This window comes from Rhamphochromis longiceps, linkage group LG13 (genome assembly GCF_057381845.1).
Source record: "Rhamphochromis longiceps isolate RC_006_pf linkage group LG13, R_longiceps_female_GT1.1, whole genome shotgun sequence".
Taxonomy (NCBI): Eukaryota; Metazoa; Chordata; class Actinopteri; order Cichliformes; family Cichlidae; genus Rhamphochromis; species Rhamphochromis longiceps.
This window is the reverse complement of record NC_140569.1, coordinates 9,972,464-9,987,836: the sequence shown is the minus strand read 5'-3', so window position 1 is coordinate 9,987,836 and position 15,373 is coordinate 9,972,464. Positions and strand designations below refer to the sequence as shown.

The 15,373-nt window shown below is 36.8% G+C and overlaps 1 protein-coding gene and 1 long non-coding RNA gene across 4 annotated transcripts in view; one reads left to right on the top strand and one right to left on the bottom strand.

Annotated features, from left to right (window-relative positions):
- The window catches only part of LOC146655367 (uncharacterized), a 97,312-nt gene that overhangs the window by 32,917 nt on the left and 49,022 nt on the right, over positions 1-15,373 (top strand). The gene's annotated exons all lie outside the window — the stretch shown is intronic.
- LOC146655368 (uncharacterized) overlaps positions 14,955-15,373 on the bottom strand; it is a 19,011-nt gene continuing 18,592 nt past the window's right edge. Inside the window, exon 23 of the mRNA XM_085428586.1 lies at positions 14,955-15,373. This exon is cut by the window's right edge and continues 429 nt beyond it. The gene's annotated coding sequence lies outside the window, so the exon portion shown is untranslated.

The window sequence follows — 15,373 nt, the reverse complement described above, 5'->3', positions numbered from 1 at the left end:
TGCCACTGTGATGGACTTGCGACCTGTCCTCTCACCCTGTGACAGATGACATAGGCTCCAGCCCCCCTGCAGCCTTGAAACGGATACGTTGAAGAGGACGGATCCATGGATGGATGGACTTTTGTATTTCCTTCTTCTTCTAATATTCTAATAATAATGATAATAATAATAATAAGTAGTAGTGGTGGTGGTGGTGTGAGTGTTAGCATTATTACAACCTTTCCAGGTAGACAAAGAAAAGTAAAGAAGCAGAGGAGATCTTAGACTAGAGGCCAGAGTTGACCTGTTTTATTTTCTGCTAAATCTCCTTCTGTTTAAATAAAGAATAAAACATAAAAAATAAAAACAGGACTATTTTGCAAAACAAACGCCAACACAAATCTTAAACAGAAACTTGGATTGTCAAGTTAATCCCAGATCTGAACATAGTAGGCAGGACTGGGGCTCAGTGCAAGCTTTAATGCTGATTGCACTGGCAATAAACATAAATCCCAAATCCAAAAAGCCAGTGGAGAAGAAATTCAAAAATCAGAGAATACTAAGAATTTTAAAGGACTAACAAAGACAGAGGGGGACTTGATTCTAGGTGATTGACAACTAAGGACAACTCCACAAATGACAAGAGGAGACTGAGACAATAAATACAAGAGATAATGAGGGAAGAGGAAAGGGATAGAGAAGACAGATGAAACTAATCATGGAAGACAAAACAAGAGACTAAACATAAAAGACTACCAAAATAAAACAGGAAATGACTCAGTAACTCAACGCCTTGACAAAGACTCTTAACATACAACTTCACATAGTAAGATATGAGGGGAAGGCTAAGAAAATGAAACTATACCAAATAAACTTAAAGCAGAAAACTAATTGGACACCATTAACTTAGACAACAAACTAAGTTCACACTTGCTTGCAGCAAGAAGGGTTTTGACCCAGTGGCTGGGTTTTGTGTACCTGTGTGAGTCCTCTCCACACACTCCAGCTTTAGTCTAAAGACATGCATGTTGGGTTACTTGATAATTCTAAATTGTCCTTAGGTGTAAATTTGAACATGAGTGGTTGTCTGTTTCTGTGTGGCTCTGTAATAAACTGGCAGCTTGTCCACAGTATTCCCTGCCTTTCACTCTGATGTCTAGGATGGGCTACTATACTTCTGCAAACCTCAAGTGGAAAAGTGGGGAAAAAATGAATGCATGAATGAATTCCTCATTGAATAAGTTAGCTTCCATCCATCCATTCTCTTTCACTTATCCAAATTTGGGGGGGGGGCTGGAGCCTGGAGCCTATCACAGCTGTCTTAGGTCAAGAGCAGGGTACACCGTGGACAGGCTGCCAGTCACACAAGCATTCATAAAAGTTCTGGAAAGCTAATATAGTTTATTTTCTTTGCATGTCTTTAAAAACATTTTTAACTCATTTGACAGGTTATAGCATAACTGCACATTGCAGTTATGTTTAGTTAAATTTGTTTCAATATATAAGCTTGTTAAGTATCCATTTAAATCTAGAGAGTATTTTAATATTCCATTTGCTCTGGTCAAACTTCATCAGTGCATTAGATTTGTTGTGGTTTTAGCCTGTGCTCATCAGCTTTTCAGGAAACACTGTTTCCCCCCTTCGTCACTGCCTCAGTAAGTCACCATATGCGGACTTTACCTGGTCGGAGTAGATCTCACTGCAGGGGTGTTTCAGAAACTGAAACCTAGGTGACTGTCAGTAAGATGAGGTCATGCTACACTCGCTAAATGTCAATGTGAAAGCCAGAAAAAGGGAAGAGGCGATAAATTGGTGTAGTTTATTTTTTTAACCACTAGAGGGAGACTCCTTCCCACTGAAAAAAGCCAAGTCTCTCTTCTTTGTTTTTCTTCTTCTGCAGTTCTCTCATATGTATTCGCCTAAAATACATTTCAGGCAAATTAAAACACTGTTTTCGACGCTTTAAAAAAAAAAAAATATATATATATATATGAAAAATTCGATTAAATATCAGCCTAACATCCGACCAGGGGCTGTTTCACAACATTAATACCAAATTTGCGTGACAGATGGTCCAGGCTATTGTCACATCTTAGAAAAAAGTTTATCCACCTTTTCTCGGACAGTATGTCGTAGTTTTCATCCAGTTTTTCCCGATTAACTTCTGGGTAGTTGTGGCGGTCAGTGGTGAGTTTAAACTTGGGGGGAAAATAGATATATATGAGTTTTATTCTATGTTTCTTTCCTGTTGTTATATTTTCTAAAGGAAACAACCCTGTGTTGCTTTTGACATCTTTCATTCCTCCTATAATTGTGTTTAATCAAAATCACATAGTCGACATCACCTGTTAATATTGAGCAGTTCTGCTGTGAAATTATTTACAACAGACTTCCTCTTGTGTCCGGTCTTAGCCCACAGAATTCGCATTAAAATGCGGTCATTTTGTACTTTTTTCCTTCCAAGATTTCAACACCAGCAAATGTCAAAAATCAAATTTGCCAAAATAAAATACTGCGATTCTTCCCCGTGACCTATGGGGGAGAACCACACACACCCTGGTTTTAAATTTATCGTCGTAATGAAATTTTCTGCATGTTACCTTTGCGTGCCTTTTCCCCTCCAAGAAAAATGTGTGTACCACGATGAAACTTTAAATAATAAAAGAATGACTTCGTTATAAGTCCTAATGTAAGAGTCTCGAAGATTTTATGAAAGACAGGAGCAGAGTACGCAGTTAAATGTTTAATGATAAGTAGGCGCATGAAGAGTCGATTCAGTTTCAGTAAGCTGCATTTGCAGGAATGGATTTTATTCCTTGGTGTGATAAATAATTCGACATGGAAATGTGATTTTTCTTTGAACGTGTGCATGTGTAACTCAGCCTTATTTTCTTGATTGATTACTTGAGATGCCTCGATCGTCTCTGGGCTCTTCGGACTTTGGTTTCTGCGGAGAGAGTCGATGGCCTGCAAAACTCAAAACATGTCCGGTGTGCTTCTGCTTTGAGGCGCAGAACAATTATTCACCTAAAGGGAAATAAAGGGACAAAGGCGTGGACGAAATGAAATGTTAATGTGACCACCGTTTGGTCACTTCACGTCTTGTCTTACTTCTCTTTGATTCGTAAAGGAAGACATAGTGGGTGTCTGAGGTTTCGACGCGTCCCTGCTTTTAACACCATATTTTCCACCGACTCTATGAACGTGTTATGTTATCAGGCTGCTTAGTGTTTTCTCACAACAGCCCATTACTGAACTTGGAATATTAAAATGACGCATAAAAAGATCGACCGAAGCTGATGTTATACGTCTATAAAATACAAAGGAGTTCCGGTGATCTGCCACTGCGTTCATATTGTCCGTGCTCGAAATAAAAACGGCACTCAAGACATCTTTCATAATCAAAAATGGCTTCATAGTGACGAAAAAATCAAGATCGTCACGTGAATATAATGTAACAATACATTGAGGTATATTTCTCTTTGCAAATATGCACTAAAATTCCCACGTCAGTTTAGTGTACCGGCATACATTCACCCTGTAAACAACAAAAACAACAAGAACCAATTATCAAAAGGTCACAGCCTGATAAGCTTCCTGTGTGATGTGAAGGCAGACATTTGACATTTTGGGTTTGTTTTTCCTTCTCTCACTTTCTTACACACAGAAGGAAATTAAGTTACATTCAGATGCGTAGGAATTCACGATGAATCTGTTTTAAAAACATAGAGGCTACATGCAAAATACAAAAGGGGTGTAAATAAAAGTTGCTTTAAATATTTAGCTTTTGCAATGGATATTTTATTCAATTTCTTGGAATGTGTAGCATTTATAGCTAGTAACTGTAGTCTTTCATCTTCATTTAATTTTAAACCTGACAAAAGCACTAAAAATAAGTGAAATAGTTTCTGTCTTGCAGCATAAATACTTAGAAAAAATATCAATCTTTTGTACAATTTATCTCGATTAATTATGAAATTCTGTGCAAAACACACAGACATGAATCCTTGCATTTCTTTTTCTGTAAGCTTAATTTTGAGCTTTGAAAGACAAAATTCATGAAAGGAAAGAAATGGACAAGACTAAAGACAAAAGAGCTTTAAGTAAATTTCAGTTATTTAACATCCGAGTCATGCTTCTGCACAGAATCAGAAAAATACGACAGGAAAATTCAAAACCAGATTTGAAGCAGCTTAAACAAGCACCCAACTGTGAAATCAACTTCAGAGTTTGAATTTCATTTTCTTTGAACTTTGAATATATAAAGTTTCAGATCTTTATTCTCGCGTGAGTGTGTTTGTGTGTTTCTGAGTCACCTGCGGTTGTGAGGAAGATAATATTCACCCCACTGATGTCTCTCACTTTAAGTCAGCGTAAAATGGATATTAGAAATGTTAAAGGTTGAATGGTAGCTCTGTGCAGGGCATACGTTTGAGGCGTTTCACGTGGGTGTAGGATTTGGACCGTGTTTACTTGTATTTCACGTTGTAGCTTTGCTTTTGCTTAGGAAACCGAGCTTTAAGCTGCTATAACTGTGAACCACACAAAATAATAGTAAAGGGTGTACTGAAAAATAGAAAATAATTGAACTACCCCAGGAAACAAACTGATAGTTTGGCAATAATTTTAGGGGAACATTATTTTATGCCTTGCTCCTGCAAAAGATATTTCCATTTTGTCCCCTTGCACTGCTTTAAAATGAGAACACTTACAGTTTAAAGATTAACACCCCAGTCAGTACAATTTAAATGGATAAAAACATGTATGTTATATGAAATGTATAAATTGCTATTGCTGTTATGTTGAAATTAGATTTTATTCAGACTTGGATACGCTGGATTTTTGGTATAAAATGTGTTCAATATTTTGCTCATTGTAAATTGCTGTCACTGCTTTACTGCCCTTGCTAATTTTACTTTTAAAATAAAATATTTCTTCTTACTTGTTTACATTGAATTTTCACCACTTTTTACCCGAACACTCGTCTGGTTTCTCAATGTGAATTTACGGTTTTCTGAGTATGGACAGTTCTGCACCAGCAAGTGCAAGAACCAAGACTGTTAATGTTTAAGTCCAGATCTAGCAGTCTTGATCCTCATTTCACTTATCTTGTACTTAGACGCCGATTGTTGTGGATTTGTGGTTTCCAGTGTTTGTGTGTTAAAACAGGCCAGCATGGCTGAGACTGCTGAAGTGACTAGTGCGACTTTGTTAGTCAAATGTTAATTAAAGCAGTGTTCCTGTTGCTGTGAGGATGCAATAACAAAAATGAGACATATCACATCACTTATTTCTTTATGTAAGATCTAAGAACTCTGAATAATTTTCTGAGTTGGCTTATATGTATTAATTTTTTAATAGAATTATTCAAATTAAGTAAAATGTACTTGCTTTAGTACATTTAATTAAATTCATGTGACTTTTTTATGTTGTTTTACATCGTGATTTAGGGAAAGCACACTGACAGTAAACTAGTTAATAAATGTTTCCTTCTTAGGTTTAATTTGGTTTTCGCTGAAACTATAATTGAGGCAATGTTGCTTTAAAGGTCTCAATTTTTGTAGTGGAAAAAAGATCAACTAAAAATTGCAGCTATAGTTGTTTCTCCTCCTTCGTTGTGCAAGACGTTCTCTGTGACTTTGATATTTGTAGTAACCACCTTAACACTTGACTAAGTGTAGTGGAAAAAAGATCAACTAAAAATTGCAGCTATAGTTGTTTCTCCTCCTTCGTTGTGCAAGACGTTCTCTGTGACTTTGATATTTGTAGTAACCACCTTAACACTTGACTAAGCTGCATTTTAGACCAAAGAATAGCTTTTTCAAGGTTGTGTGTGGCAGAAGCACTCTTGTGCAAACACATTCAAGGTGATCACCGAAGTGCTTCCTCCTTCATCAGATGACTGTATCGACAGACTGCAGGCTTTTTATCTCTGCACAGTGAAGATTTTTAAAAAAAAAATCTTTGACTCAGAGGACTTTTTATTTACAAAAGTGCTCTGAGTGAATTAATTGCATGCTTTTTTTTTTTTGGTTTGGTTGGGTTTTTTTGTTCTATTTTTTCCACCCTCTCTCTCCTTGAACACAATTGTCTTGAGCGGATGCTTCCATAGATGTAGGGGGGAAAGGACTCGAATTCCCACATGTATCAAATAAAACTGCACAATGGTGCATTTTTTCAAATCGTATTCATCTGATCTGGGGCGATACCTTCTGCAAAATATGTGGGCATCAAAGCACCATGTGTTGTACTCTTCTGGTTTCGAGCTGCTGTGCGTTAATGATAATACAACTGCCTGTTTTTGTCAAAGCGATTGTTGACTTTCAAGCATTTCCTAATAACTTAATGAAATAATTTAAAGGAGGACTTCTAGCTTTGAGGTTATTTTACTGTCCATTTTCAATTAAGAAGTGATAGTTTTGTAGTTTTTTAAAAAAAAGAAATTGTATTTTATTGTTTTTTGTTTGTTTGTTTACCCCTGTTGTACCCCGTTTAGTTATACATTGCCTGTCTATACAGGGATAGAGGACTCAACTGTCTGCATCCCTGATTTTGCTTTGATAACTGTTTTCCTGTTGTTGAACAGAAACACATTCTCTGTAGTTTCATTAAAATTGTACTGATATGAAATTAAATGCACCACTTCACTCTGCAGGTGCTGACCCTCCATCTGATTTATACTTAGCAAAAGATGTAATTGCTGTTCCTATTTAGGAAGTGAAAGTCTTTAGGATCTATTTACTTTAATTGGAAAGATTTGCAGCAGTTTCTGTCACAGAAAATATGAGAAATTATTCATTTTAATTAAAAAGTTTACAATCAGAAAAGAAGAAAAACCAAAAAGTGAATAGTTTGAACTAAGGTTCTCCTAGTCAGCTTTTCATTTAATACACATATATTTGATTTAATACAATAAAACAGCATGCATGCAGTCTTAGGGACCAAACAAATACAAACAAGCTATTAAGCCCCTGACTGTTTTACACTACTGATGCAGCAAAGAAAAAGGCAGAGAATTTATTTCCTCATGCGTTTGGTTGAGTTGGATAAAGGCATGTTGCAAAGCAAATATTGTTTCTCAGTCACAGAACTCTAAGCAAATCCTGTTTATTAATCTTTCCAGTGCTTGGAAACTTGAATATGGCTGTGTTTGTAGTTTAGCATTTCAATATACAGCTTCAGTTTTTAAAACATATATATTTGAGAGGACAATTTAAGGTAAAATCCTGAATCAAAATTAAACTAAATGCTATTAGTTTGGCTATATTGAAGAGAAGATTGGAGCTGAAGTAATGTTTGTCCAGTGTACATGCTCAGGTTATGTAAGGCCAATGTTGAATCAATAACAGCATTAAAAACACATCACTGATCCAGTATTTGCCTCTGTCAGAGATGTCCTAAAATAACTGGATCACCTAGTGTTGTTGATTGCCAAAGGACAGTTTAATGTAAAGGTCTTATTTAAATTAGAGCCTATTGTAATAAAACTTTTAGCACAGTTTCTATTTTTATAGAAGGACTCATTGTTTTTTTTTTGGTTTTTGTTTTTTTTAGTGTGCAGCAGTCGGTGTGCACTAAAACCTAATGTTTGTGTCCACCTAAGCTTCATAAGGAAATCAGACAGGGATCCTGCAGTGAGGCAAGGCGAGCTAGGGAAATGAGAGATCATTATCATTTAAGTCATCCCGTCCCTCATACACCTACACAACCAGAGCTGCTAACACCCTCGCACATCGCATGCAGGTTCACAAAAATCTCACAAACTTACATTCTCACTTTGTCTCTTTCACATTTAGCACTGAATCCATCATCATGGCTTTCTACATTGACATTTTATCGTAATGTTTGCGAAGACTATAAAAGTCTTTGGCACAGTGAAAACCTCATGAGTCACCTTGATATATTATGAACCTGCTGTGTGTCCATAAGAGTTTTTTTGTTTTTGGCACTTGTATAAAATGATAGTCTCTGCTTCCAGGTGTCCGTGGATCATTTAATTCTTAACTCCAAATTAATTACTGCAAAATGTCCATCTTAAAGTCACTATTAAATCCTTCAATTAATTTAAATGTTACAGATAGCACAGATTTTTTGGGGGAGTCTTGGGAAAGAATAGGACAGGGATTAGGGTGTTGATGACACATGGGTCTTTTTCGAGGTTTCCATTAAGTGCTACTGATTTAGGCGAGATAACCTCAGGTAACGCCCCTTCTGCTGGTTGCAGCCTGCCATTGGGGGGTAAAAATGACACCTTTTAGATATTTAGACAGCTAACAGTCAACTATTGTTCCAGAAAGGAAAGTGAAACTTTCCTTTTTGTGTTATGTCCCAACATGTTCCTTTCAATTCAGAAAGTATTATCTTAATTATCAGTGACTCTCTGATTTTGGGATCTTGGTGATAAAACTAGTTACCAAAGGCCATGGATTTCATGTCTAGTTGCTTTGACCAACCTGGTCAACCAAACTGAACCGTCCACCGCTGGCTAAGGAAACCGGCCAGATTGACCAGTTTGACTGTTATTCCCAAAACAGGGTTACTGACTTTGGTGGTCTCTGCACTGTGAGCACACGTAGATCATTCATTATTGACTTTACCGTAGAACTAGCCTACTTCTGTGCAGTAACATATACAATAATTGTGGTAGTACACTCAATATGTTTAAGTCTGACAGATTTTTGTCTCAAGAAATGTTAGATTTAATGAATAAATATGGGGTTCTGTTTCTCCCTGCCATAACTGTAAAGAGAAACCTCTGAAAGAGCATGCAGACTTTAACATTGGGGCATAAAATTGTAATCCTTAATTTTATGGTCTTGTAAATTTTATTGTAAACCTGTAATTTGGCTCCAATTGCATAGAAAATGGATATATATATATAATAGATTAAGACTTTTATTGGTGATTTTCAGGGGAATTTCCCTTACAAAGAGGCCTCATTTAAATAGAATAGAAAAAAAAATAGCTTACTTAAATTTCGGTTGACACCCACCAGAAATGAGCCAACAAGGCAACAACAACGATCCACTAATTGGCGAGGGTGGTTCTTCACAGAGTTTTCTTCAGCTGTAACCACATGCAGTAGTGGATGTTTTCCTTTTTTGTGCAGTATATTCAGTAAAATTAACCACCTGGCTCAAAATGTCACTTTTCTCTCTGCAATTTGATGCATTTCCTGATGTTCCACACATTGTTAGCATGGCATTTAGAGCAGATGAGCGTGACCTTTGAACGTTAACATCGAGAGAAAAACTCATTTGAATCTTGCACACAGCTGTAAATAGCAGGTACATCATCCTGTTATATATCTAAAAATATGCAGAATTCTGCAGGAGTGTGTGTGACTTCACATTATATATTAATCATTGTGCACACAATGATGGAACAAATGATGAGAAATCTGTTGTACCTGATGCACTCCAAGTGAATGAGGTAGATTATTTCTTTTAACTTTTAATTTTACTATTTTGTTTCTTTGATTTGTTGAAATCTAAAAAAAAAAAAATTATCCAGATGCTACTGTGTGCCGTTGCATACTAGTTCTATATACTGGCTTGTCAATCTATTGGCTCAATATTTGGAACCAGAGCTGAAGCCTAGTTTTAGTAGTTTTGTTTAAAAATGCTTTTACAGTTAAGAAGCGATTAGGGGTAATTGTGTAATGTTCTTTAAAGTGATTAATTACAACTGGTATAAAAATCCACAGAAAAAGAGATGTGGGGAAAGATGAAAGAAACTGAAAAAAAATAAGCCAGATGAAGTGTGGAGAGTTCAGGTGAGGGGAGTGCGTGGGCTTTATTTGGTGCCACAGATGGTACACACATATACAGAAAATGTTAAATGTCATCATGACATCTCCTTGAATAGTAAAGCCTTGTCTGAAACCCACAAACCTTTTCTCAGTTTTGTTTTTCAGAAGTTGTCAAAAAAATAAAAAAAAGCCTTGGTTCACCTTGACACTGACTAAAATGTTTTGCGCCAAGAATTGTTCACATTCCTGGAACACATGAAGAATCATTGCCACAACTCACCTGTTTATTTATCAGAAACAGTTGGTTTGTGATGGATTCCCCTTTCACAGCCTGCTTGTTCCTGTCTACCAGTCACACTGCGCGGTGCAAGGAAATGATCTGCTAATTTGAAGTAGAGAGAAATCATGTGCCGAGCGATCACAGGCGACCTGCTTACTGTCTGCCCTTATCTGATCTGCCTCTCACTGATCTAAAGCTGTGTCATCATTAAAGCAGAACTCTGCCTCATCTGCCTGAACTGGACTTTCCCAGTATTTTCAATCCTTTATCACATCTGACTACAACCGTTTCAGATGCAAGGAAACTGCATATTTCTTCTCTGGTGACGTGCTGACCTGGCTGGGTGTAGCTCTACAGCAAGGTGTCAAAAAAGCATCTAAGCATCTGTGTTTTAAGTATTTATGCAACCTAAGAAAATTTTTTTCTTGTTCTTGTTTTCTGGAAGGGAATTTTTTTAATGTATTGGAGGTTTTTGGAAAAACACTATTTCATAGTGTGCAAGTTGGCTGCTAGTGCAATGGACCTGTAGTGCACAACTGGCAAATATTGACCATGGCATTACTTCAAGCAGGCCACAAAGTAGAGTTCTTACGATTGGAGCTTACTTACATACGATCTCACAAAGTTTGTAAGTAAGCTGCAATCCCAGCAGATATGCTGATCTGGCCCACGTCAGCTTAAGATTTGCCAATAGGTAACTGGGAGTGTGTAGCCAGTTGTCTCATATATAGTGTGCCATTTTAGCAACCCACAGTTTCTGTGCTTGTGCAAGTCACTTTGCAACCCACCCCCACCCAAACTCCTTTTCTTTCTGTGTTTAATTTAATCAGTGTCATGTGTGTTGCCACCATTCTGAGCAGTGCTGAATCTAGTTGCTCTCCACCTCCAGCTTTCATGCATGCGTACGAAAGGGTGGGAAGGTAGAAAATAGCACAGGTAGAAATAAGACATTTTCTTTTGGGTATAGAAATACCCTTTTGGGTGCGTCAAGAAATGGTGATACCATGACATGAGAGTAAAAGCAACTTCAAACATGTATTAAAAAAGGTTCAAGTGGATGTTAAAATGTGATTGCATCACACTTGTAGCGAAAAGCATGTAAGTGAGACAGTAGCACAGATGATGCTGTTAGCAGTAGCACAAGTCCATAAAATGATATTAATTTTCTCAAACTTTGCCAACCATTAATTTCTTACTGCAGCCAAAAGGGACTGTTCTTCTGTCTTCTGTAAAGACAGACGAGGGTGTCATCGGAAAAAAACAAAATACGTCTACCTCTCTCTCTCTCTCTACATACATATATATATATATATATATATATATATATATATATATATATATATATATATATATACATATATATATACATATATACATATACATATACATATATATATATACATATATATGTGTGTATATATATATATATATATATATATATATATATATATATATATATATATATATATATATATATATATATATATATATATATATATATATATATCTTCGATTCATTAAAGATGCTGAACAAACCGTGCGTAAGAAGCTTTAACAAACCTGCTTGCACCTGTGGCCTATAAATCACAGAAAAACTTGATGGTGGCCTATAGCCTCAGAGCAAAATAGAAAGGCAGTCTCTCAGAAGATTAAAGCCAGGCAGCAGGTATTACTTGGCTGACTCAATAGTGTGTTGATGAATGAAGCCAAATGTGCAGCTCGGGAGTGTGTTGAAGCCGCGGTAAAAAAGGTGGGGAAAAAAAGAAGAGACTATAAAATTCACCACAGGATCAAAACATAATGTAATGTTAATTGTACCCACCACTTACAATAGCAAAATACGGTAAAGATCTAATCAACAAGTCTAGAAAGCTATGACTGGATTATTTTTTAAATGATTTAACGTAATGTAAATCTCGTGTAAAGATTCTAATGGAGGGCTACAGTCTGGCAGAGAAGACACTTACTATACAATAAATCAGTCTTTTTCTTACTAAGTCAGCCAATTATTCATGTCTGAAAGTTACTACAAAGCCACCACTGTTTGCTTTTTAGGTTGGTTTTCAAGTAAGGCTAGAATGAGCAAACTCCCCTGCCTTTAAGGCTGAAGAAACTCTTTCAAAAGCCTACTGATTAAAGCCAGACCTGCCTAGCGCTCAGCAGTTTTCATCTGAATAAACTGGTTTGTTGGACAAGGGTCCAACATATCATTATACTGTCATTAGATAAATTGACATTCACTTAGTGATCTCAAAGCTTTAGTAAGAAACACTTTGCAAAGTTGGTTGTGTCAATTTTAAGCCTGCAAGAAAGATGAAAGGTGAAAGATGGCCACAAAAAAGTCCATGCTCCTGACAAGGAGCTTTTGTCCAAGAAAACATTCTCATTATTTTTTGATGCCATCCACATTCACTTTTGCATGTTTGCACAATGAAGCATTATATTCACAAAATGCTTCAGGCTGGTTTGGCATCATTTCACAATCATGAGTTTATCTACATTTACTAGTCAGATAAGTTTTCCTCAAAAAAGGATGTTGTGAAACGATGACTCAACATGTCATAGCGAGGGTGGGTTTACTGCTGACAGGAAAACTACCTGTCTATTAATAAATGTCTCACAATGACTTGTCTTGTACATAACGTCTGAGTAGTCATTGTCTTACTTTTCCTCCACATCTGAGTTAATTGCTCCTCATAGCGTTAAGTGGATCATTTTATTTTAATGGTCAGATTAAAAGCTAGCAAAGTTTTTGATGTGACAGCTGACAGGCTGACCTATGTGAAAAGTAGCTTGTTAGTATTTCCCAACTACTATAAGCTGTGAATTGGGAAATCACTGGGGTACACCCGCACTACTCAAATGGGAAAAAACAGAGTGTGTTTGATACAAAAGTGCAAAATCATGCAGCTGATTGTGACAAATTTTCATGGTTCTCATTTTGCATGAGTACGACAAACATTTGCATTTGTTTTAGTTGATTCATTTGTTGCTAATGTCTAATTGTAATTCCCTGGTGAGTAACTCCACTACTAAGATGCTGGCTGTTTTTGCTTTATGCACTTGCTCTTGAAACCATAATTGCAGGTGACATTTTTTGGCTCTGTTACAGTAACTGGTTTTCTATCTGCTTTACCTTAGATAATGTATCACCCAGAAGATAAGACAGGTGGAATTTAAGCATGGATGCACGAAAAACCTGAGCTATCTATAAATGTTTGAGTCCAATTTTAGCCGTGCTATCTTACTTAAAGCTGATGTTGCTGTTACCCAACACCATGTTGACAAAAAAAGTTTTAAGGCTTGCACTGAAAGGTTGAGAAGCTCTTCTGTAGGAATATCAAAACCTCTAAAGTGCACTGATGTGTCAGTATCGCTTTGAACTCATTCTCAGTTGTCAGATAAAATGAAGCAAATGTAAGATTGTTTTTTCAGTTCTGACAGCTCGACTACGTTTCTTGGACTGCCACAGTTGTATTACAACCACAGAAAACTGTCAATGGGCTATGTCATATTTGCAAATTGTAGGAAACCAGCAAATCACACAAAATCTGACTAAATATGTATTAACACATAAACATGCAACAAAAATAAGCTTAACACGGTGTTTTTTTGTTTTGTTTGCTTTTGTCCTTAAATACTATTTGACAAAATCTTCATTGTAGTCAGATTTTCACCTCAAGCTTTTAGATTAACTTTAAATTATTCTTAGAACTCAACTTAAATGTTTGGCCTGTTAAGTAACATTGTTATGGTGACAAAGTCTGTCACTTGTTTTACTGTATGGGCTTCGTACTGAATAGAGACAGATAAGCAAAACATTTTTAAAAGACTAGTCACTGTCTTATCAACATTAGGTCCCAACCATTGTTTGTTTGTGTGTGACTCTGTGTGCGTGAGACCTTTCCCACTTGTGGTTGCCTTCTCTCCTAGACCGTAGGAGGCCTGCAGTCTTTCACATCAGGACAGCTAGACGTCTGCATGCCACCAACACACAGAGACACACTTGTGTACACACACACACACACACACACACACACACACACATACCCGTTTCTTGGGTTAGAGGGACAATTTCTGAAATTTTTGGCAAATCAGACTGGACATAGGGCTATGGGGACACCGGGTTCCAGAGGTGCTAGAGCTACAATATGCATATCAAAAATCATGAAAAAAATCAGCAAACCTATACACAACTTAAAATTTAAACATTTTCTTTGCTCAACTGAGATATAAAAAAGGCTATTTTTTCAGACATTCTGGTGGTTTGTAGAGACTTTTCTGTAGCTCGGTCTATAAGGACAGTCTGGTGTACAAGGTCAGTGATGTCATCATACATATACACAAAGTATAGTCTGTTCTGAAGGGACACATGGTGTGTAAAGCCAGTCTACTGCACACACACACAGTGAGTAAATCTGGTTTAAAAGGACACATGGTGTGTAAAGCCAGTTCACTGTACACACACACACTGAGTTAATCTGGTTTAAAAGGACACATGGTGTGTAAAGCCAGTTCACTGTACATATACTCACACATGCACTAAGTATAACCTTCTTAGAAAAGAAGGTGTATTATAAGACTGTGACTGATACATCATTATAGTAAAATTGAATAAATTTGCTTAGGCTGCTGCCCCTGCGACCTGGCCTCGGATAAGCGGTTGAAGATGGATGGATGGATGAATAAATTAAAAAATAATAAAAAGACTATATTTTGGTTTTCTCTGATGAGCATTACAATCTGACATACAAGCTTACATAAAACACCACAGATCATATCTGTTGTGATCTACTAACAGGTGGTCAAAGTGTCATTAAAACAACTAGAAGCATAATAATAATAATAATAATAATAATAATAATAATAATGGATTGGATTTATATAGCGCTTTTCTAGGCACCCAAAGCGCTTTACAATTCCACTATTCATTCACTCTCACATTCATACACTGGTGGAGGCAGCTACAGTTGTAGCCACAGCTGCCCTGGGACAGACTGACAGAGGCCAGGCTGCCATATCGCGCCATCGGCCCCTCTGGCCAACACCAGTAGGCAAGTAGGGTAAAGTGTCTTGCCCAAGGACACAACGACCAGGACAGAGAGCCCAGGGATCGAACCGGTGACCATAACACAACAGTGCTTGCATCAACTAGAACAAACTATGTATTATAGAGTTTTTCATTGTCCTGAAGAAACTGGCACTGAGTGGCTGACCAATAAAACAGCACCTTTGCACACCAGGGGTGAGTCGGGCTGACACCATGACTTATACATAAGACTTATATCAACACACAACACATTTGTTGAATTACTGAATTATATTTAATATAACCAACTCAATAATCAATTCCTTAAAAGGAC